Source organism: Pan paniscus, chromosome 17 (assembly GCF_029289425.2).
Source record: "Pan paniscus chromosome 17, NHGRI_mPanPan1-v2.0_pri, whole genome shotgun sequence".
Lineage (NCBI taxonomy): Eukaryota > Metazoa > Chordata > Mammalia > Primates > Hominidae > Pan > Pan paniscus.
The window spans coordinates 52,671,851-52,679,524 of NC_073266.2; the positions used below are offsets into that span (position 1 = coordinate 52,671,851).

The 7,674-nt window shown below is 43.0% G+C and overlaps 1 protein-coding gene across 2 annotated transcripts in view; it reads right to left on the reverse strand.

Moving 5' to 3' along the window:
* Window positions 1–7,652, reverse strand: part of ZSCAN30 (zinc finger and SCAN domain containing 30) — a 39,485-nt gene extending 31,833 nt beyond the window's left edge. Inside the window, exon 1 of one of the 2 annotated variants that reach the window (XM_008955686.4) lies at window positions 7,552–7,652. The gene's annotated coding sequence lies outside the window, so the exon portion shown is untranslated. Of the gene's footprint in view, window positions 1–7,504 lie in introns of both variants that reach the window. The other variant, XM_003830236.5, reaches the window with a different exon arrangement.
* Window positions 7,653–7,674: the final 22 nt, after the last annotated feature.

Here is a 7,674-nt window from a genome sequence, read left to right on the forward strand (position 1 = left end):
TAGCCATTTGTAGTTCACATATGTTGTTGCTGACTGGTGACTCACTTTGTTGACTCATTTTGTAGCAGCTTGGCCTGCAACTACTCTACCATCCTCTAGATCCTCCTTCAGCTTCTCCAACTCCTGGCCTATGTATGTGTGTTTATGACAAACAGCCCCAGCTTCTGAAGGATACCCTCACCACCAAGGTCAAAGGCAACAAGAACTAACATGGATTTCAGTCCATTTTCATGAGGTTCAAGTTTGTACTTGTGACTTCCAGCCTGACCTTGACTTCTCCCACTTTACTTCCATCTTCCTTTCTGACTACTCTGCCAACATCAAATTCTAGCATCAGACACAACACCATTATAAGAGTGCCTAACTAGCTCTCATAATTGTGTAAGCCAATTCTCTTTAACAAATCCATATGTACATATACATATATTCAATTACTTGTTGTGTGTCTCTGGTTGAACACTGACTGATATATCAGGGATAAAGAAGGTCATTTCATTATGAAAAAGGAGTCAATCAAGAGGCATAACAGGCTGGGCATGGTAGGCCACACCTGAAATCCCAGCACTTTGGAAGGCTGAGGCAGGCGGATCACCTGAAGTCAGGAGTTTGAGACCAGCCTGGTCAACATGGTGAGACCCCGTCTCTACTAAAAAAAAAAAAAATACAAAAATTAGATAGATGTGGTGGCACACACCTGTAGCCCCAGCTACACCAGAAGCTGAGGCACAAGAATAGCTTGAACCCAGGAGGTGGAGGTTGCAATGAGATGAGATCATGCCACTGTGTCACAGGATACTTGGGGTGTTGCTTTTCTAGTCAGAAACCTCTGTGGCCAGTGGTGCCTTTGCCTGAGTTTTGCTTGGGCCCACTGGGATCGTTCTGCCCACTCAGCCTGGCAGGCTGTGCTTGGCTAATGCTACCAGCCTGTATCTCACCCCTGCCAAGGGTGAGCCAGGCGTGAAGTAGCAAGGGATGTGTGAGCGAAAGAGTGTGGGGTCTGGCCACTGCACACAGTCAGGCACGCTGGCTGCTGCAGCAGGGTGGGCAGCTCCAGGTGCCAGTACGGGCCCTGGCTCACTGCAAGGCTGTGACTGGACTAAGTACACCACAGTGGTGCCCAGAAGCTTGGAGACTCCAGGAAATGCAGGGCCCCAAAGGGAGTCACAATCCTGGCTCAGGGAGCTTCCTGGTCTGGGCTTCCTGAAGGGCCACAGCTCTTCTCTCCTCTTTGCCTGCAATGTGGTGAGCAAGGGGCATGTTTCAGCTCTGTTTGTGTTACAGCTCTTTCAGCCCCACCATTCAGCAGGTCTCAAGTTCTTGTCCTGCATCCAGATAGAATGAGGTATGTAGACAAGTGGAGGCTGAGCAAAGTGAAGAGGAGCTTTACTGAGAAGGAGGAGCTTTACTGAGCAACAGAATAGCTCAGAGGAGACCCTGGAGTGGGTAGCTCCTCTCTGCAGGCAGCTTGTCCCATCATCTCTGCAGCTGTCAGCAAAGAGGAGGCCCTAAAGTGGGTAGCTCCTCTCTGCAGGCTGGTCCTCCTGTTGTCTCTGCAGCTCTCAGCAGAAAAGAGGCCCTGGAGTAGGTAGCTCCTCTCTGCTGGCAGGTCTTCTCCCCCAGTCTGGCTGAGTCCAGGGAATTTTATGGGCCTCAGAGAGGAAGAAGTGCATGCTGATTGGTCCATTGGTGGCCATGGGCAGGTCCAAGAAAAAGCACCACCAGTTCCCCCTCCAGTCAGGGGGACTGGTGGCCTGGCCATTAGGCTTCAGGCCTTCTGGGGACCCGCCCCTTTCTGCCTCAGAGCATGTCGCCTCCTACTGCTTTCTATGGTGCCCAGGCTGTTCGTGGGGACAAGCATCTGCAGGCAAATGCTGAACTGCCTTCAGCCTTCCCTCAGCCTCCCTCCTATGTTTGTCAGCACCCAAAGTCTGGAGGGGGCTGAGGCAGCAGAGGAATGGCCTGTCAGCACTGCCTCAAGTATGCGCACAACTGGCTGGGCTGCAACAGCACCCTGGCTCGACCCCAACCTTGCTCCTAGATCAGAGCAGTCACCAGGAGCAGGGAGAGGCCAGGCAGCAGAAGCAGATACCTCCAAGCCTGCTGAGGTGGGGGTGCCTTCCCAGGCCCCTAGAGTGCAGAGATATCCAGGTTGGTCCGCAGCCACAACCTGGGTGGCTACAGCTGCACAAAGGAGGTGGGGGATGCAGGAAGGGCTCATGCCTGCTCCGGCACTCCTGCCTGCTTCGGCACTCCTGCCTGCTCCCAGCCTCCAAGAACACGGTCTGTAGCAAGGACTTGGGTGGCTGCAGTTGCACCCAGGAGAGCAGGGCTCCTGCCTGCTCCTGGTCTCCAAGAACACAGGGAGGCTCAGCCAGCAGCCATGACTTGGGCAGCTGCAGCTATGCCTGGGGAGCTCCCACCCGCCAACTTGGAAGGAGCTGGGCTCCTGCTTGTCCCCGCTCCCTCTGGCTCTGTGAAGCTCACAGCATGGGCAGAGCCTCCCGGCTGCAGCCAGCATCTTGGCAGTGGCCACTCCAGATGGTCCAGATGGCCCACTGTTGGCATCAACAACACTCCAGCCTGGGCAACAGAGTGAGAGACTCCATCTCAAAAAAAGAGAAAAAGGAAAAGGAATAACAATCCTAAACATTTATGCAAATTGTGAGCTTCAAAATACATAAAATTAAAACTGATAGAATCACAAGGAGAATAGACAAAACCACAATTATTGACAGAGAATTCAATACTCATCTTTCAATAATTACTTTTAAAATTAGTAGAAAATCAGCAAAGTATATAGTAAACTTCAATAATACCATTAACCAACTAACAATAATCAAATAGTCGACCCAACAGCAGCAGAATATATTAATATATCCTTCTCAAATGTGCATGGAACATTTATGAAGACAGACCATGTTTTGGGCCATTAATGAGTCTCAATAGATTTTAAAGGATTCAAGTCATACACAGTATGTTCTTTGACTACAATAAAATTAAATTAGAAATAAATATCAGAAAAATCTCTGGAAACCCCCCAAATATTTAGAAACTGAAATAATCCAAGTTCAAAGTATTCTGAACTGAATGAAAATAAAAAGACAACACATCAGAATTTGTGAGATGCTGCTAAGGCAGTACTTAGGGGAAAATTTATAGCACCAAATTTCTATAACACAAAATAAGAAATATTACAAATCAGAGGCCTCAACTTCCACTTAAAGTAACCAGAAAAAAAAAAGCAAGTTAAACCCAAAGCAAGGAGAAAAAAGGAAATAATAAGGAACAGAGTGGACATTAATAGACCAGAAAATGAAAGACAATTTTTAAATAAATGAAAAGCTGGTTCTCTGTAAAGATAAAAATGACAAAGCTCTGGCCTATCCGACAAGGGGAAATGGGAGAAGATACAAATTACTAATAGCAAGAATGAAAGAGGTAACATCACTGCAGATTCAACAGATACAAAAAGGACAAAGTAATATTATAAACAACTTTATGCCAACTTATACAAAATTGGCTGATTCTTTAAATGATACAAAATACTAAAGCTTACCCTATAAGAAATATATAACCTGAATAGCACCATATCTATTAAAGAAACTGAATTTGTAATTTAAAACCTTCCCACAAAAAAACTCTAGGTCCAGATAGGTTCACTGTGAATTCTGCCAAATATTTAAGGAAGAAATAATACCAATTCTGTACAAACTCTTCAACAATACTGAAGACAATGGGATGCTTTTTGAATCATTCTTTGAGGCCCACGTTACCTTGATCCCAAAACTAGACAACGACATTACAAGAAAACTATAGGCCAATATTCTTCATGAAAAATCCAACAATATATAAAAAGGATAATACATCACAGTGAAGCAGGGTTTTTTTACAGGAATGCAGGTTTGGTTTAATGTTCAAAAATCAATCACTGTAAATCACCATATTAACAAACTGTCTTCTCAAAAGATACAGAAAAGGCAATTGACAAAATCCATCCTACATTCCTGATATAAATTCTCACCAAACTAGAATTAGAAAAAAACTTCCTCAGTCTGTTAAAGGGTACCAATAAAAAAAACCACAGCTAACATCATGCTTAACAGAGAAAGGATGCTTAAGATAAAAAAAAAGACAAAGATCTTCACTTAAGATTGGAAAAAAGACAAAGATTTCCACTTTCTTCATTTCTACCGAACACTGATATACATAAAGATCAATTTTACTTCTTCTTTTCCAATCCGAATGCCTTTCTCCACCTCCCTTTGCCTGCCTTACTGCGCTGAAAATAAGAAAGGCATCCAGATTGGAAAGGAAGGAGTAAAACTGATCTCATATGTAGAATATCTGATAGAATCTACAAAAACAGCTACTAGAACTAATAAATGAATTTAACAAAGTTGCAAGATACAAGATTAATATACAAAAATCAATTGTATTTCTCTATATTACCAACAAACAATCTGAAATTAAAGGAAAAATACAATAGCATCAAAATATATTAAATACTTAGGAATAGATCTGTCAAAAGTTATGAAAGATCTGTAAAATATTAAAAAGAACTATAAAATATTGGTGAGAGATATTAAGGAAGACCTAAATAAATTGAGAAAAATATTGTGTTCATGGATCAGATGACTCAATATTGCTTTAACATGTCAATTCTCCCCATATTGATCTACAGATTCAATCCAATCCCAATCAAAATCTCAGATAGCTTCTTTGTAGAAGTTGACAAACTGATTCAAAAACTGATATGGAAATACAATGGGCTTAGAATAACCAAAACAACAAAATTAGAGGTCTCAGACTACCTGATTTCAAGCCTTATTATAAAGCTAGAGTAATTAAGTGTGGTGTTGGACTAAAGAGACAAGTAGATCAATGAAAAAATAGAGAGGCCAGAAATAGACCCACACATATATGGATAACTGATTTTACAAAGCTTAAAGGAAACTCAGAGGAGAAAGAAATGGTACAGAACAACTGAATATCCACATACCAAAAAAAAAAAAAAATTAACTTTACCCTAAATCTCAGAGTTGTATGGGTACAAACAAATTAATTCCAGATGGATCAGACACCAAAATGTAAAACCTAAAAATCCTGGAGGAAATCTTGGTGAACTTATTTTAGGCAAAGATTTCTCAAATATCATACAAAAAGCGTGATCCATAAAAGAGCCAATTGATAAACTGTGCTTCATCAAAACTTAAAACTGATGCTATTCAAAAAATATTAACAGAAAGAAAACTGAAGGCACAATATATTTGCAAAGCATATGTCTTCTTCTTCTTCTTCTTTTTTTTTTTTTTTTTTGCAACAGGGTCCTGCTCTGTTGCCCAGGCTGGAGTACCATGGCATGATCACCACCCACTGCAAGCTCCACCTTCCAGGCTCAAGCAATCCTTCCACCTCAGCCTCCCAAGCAGCTGGGACCACAGGCACACACCACCACATCCGACAATTTTTTGTATTCTGGGTGGAGAAAGGGTGTCACCGCATTGCCCAGGCTGGTCTCCAGCTCCTAGACTCAAGCAATCCACCCACCTCGGCCTACAAAAAGTGCAGGAATTACAGGCTTGGGCCATGGCACCTGGCCACAAAGCATATATTTGACAAAAGACTAGTGTCCAGAATGGACGAAAGATTTGTACAGATACTTCACCAAAGAATATATACAGATGGCATATAAGCACATTACAAAATGCTAAATATTATTAGTCAGTATGGAAATGCAAATTGAAACCACAGTGAGATACACAGTGAGTTGGTAAGGATGTGGAGGAACCGGAACTCTCATGTACTCATGTTAGGAATGCAAAATGATACAGCCACTCTGAAAAGTAGTGTGGCAGTTTTTTTAAACATTAAATGTACATCTACCATGAGAGAGGAGGAAAAAAGCATATGTCCATATAAAGACGTGTGTACATGAATGTTCTCAGCTTTATTTGTAACAGTAAAAACCTGGAATAACCCAAATGCCCATGAACTGGTGATTGGATAAACAAACTGTGGTATATACATACAATGGAATATTATTCAGCAGCAAAAATTAACTATTGATACACACAGCAATAGAGATAAATCTCAAAATAAATGCTTAGTGAAACAACTCTGACAAAAACAAGGACATTCTGTATGATTCCATTTAAATAAATATCTAGAAAATGCAAACTAATCTCTAGTAACAGCTGACCAGTGGAGGGGGCATTGGGAGAGAGGCTTACCAACGGGCAGGAGGAAACTTTTGGGGTTTAGATGTAATAAACATATTATTTTGATTGCAGTGATAGTTCCACAGCTGTATTCATTTAACAAGCCTTATCAAATTATATCCTTTAAATATTTGCTGTTTATGTCAGTTATACCTCAATAAAGCTGTTTTGTTTTGTTTTGTTTTGAGACAAAGTCTCGCTTTGTCACCCAGGCTGGAGTGCAGTGGCGCAATCTCGGCTCACTGCAACCTCCGCCTCCTGGGTTCATGGGTTCACGCGATTCTCCTGACTCGGCCTCCCAAGTAGCTGGGATTAAAGGCGCGCACCACCATGCCCAGCTAATTTTTGTATTTGTAGTAGAGACAGGGTTTCACCTTGTTGGCCAGGCTGGTCTCCAACTCCTGATCTCAGGTGATCCACCTGCCTCAACCTCCCAAAGTTTTAGGATTACAGGCCTAAGCTGCGCCTGGCCAAAAAGAAAGCTGTTTTTTTTAAAACTATCTGCACTCCCTACTTGGGAGGGTTGGACTCAAGTTCCCACATCTCTTTCCTCTTACGGTTATATTAAGGGCTTAGTCATACATCCCTAAATTTCATATATCCCAACAGGGACTTGGGCTGGGACAGGAAGCCCTCTTCCTCCACCTCAACTACCACTTAGCCACCCACCATTTTCTCAAACCTCTTCCTTTCCCCACCGGACAGCTTAAACCAAGTCACACGTCTCATTGGTCTCAAACCAGAAATGAGGTCCCAACTCCTCATTTCCCAAGATATTTCCATGAACACAGCAATATCCTTTCCTACCCTGATTACCCCGCACCCTCCATTTCGGGTCCTTCTCACCCTGATCAGTGAGAATTGTTCTAGCAAGCAAACCTTAAATAGACCTCGTACCCTTTCTAGATTGCAAAGTAGATAAAAATCCAACTTTCCGTTAATTCAGGGATTAATTACTGAGCATCACTTATTTCTTGGGCAGTGGTTCTCAAAATGTGGTCCCAGGACCAACAGCTTCAGGATCACCTGAGAACCTGGGCTGCCACCGCCCCCTCCCCCACTACTAAATCAGCAACTCCGGAGTTGTGGGGCAGAAGTCAGTATTTTAACAAGGCCTCCAGGTGATTCTGATGCGCGCTACTCTTCTGGGGGTGTGAAAAACCAGAGAGGACAGGAAGAAAGTTAGAATTAAAGCATACCTACGAATCAGATAAGCGATAGGGGGAGGGGTGGTTATTTAAAAAACGATAACTAATTAAGAACTTGTATGTAGTAAGAAAACCTACCCTGCCCCAGAGAGCTTTCCCGAAAGATAATGGATTCCGACATTCACCTCAAGAACCGGCAGACAGAGCAGCAAAGGATCTGTCGCTGGCCAAGCAGGTCCCTGGCTAAGGCACTGCTAGGGACAGCTCGCGGCGGTTCGGGGGTTAATTCTCGGCAGCCCTCCGTCACC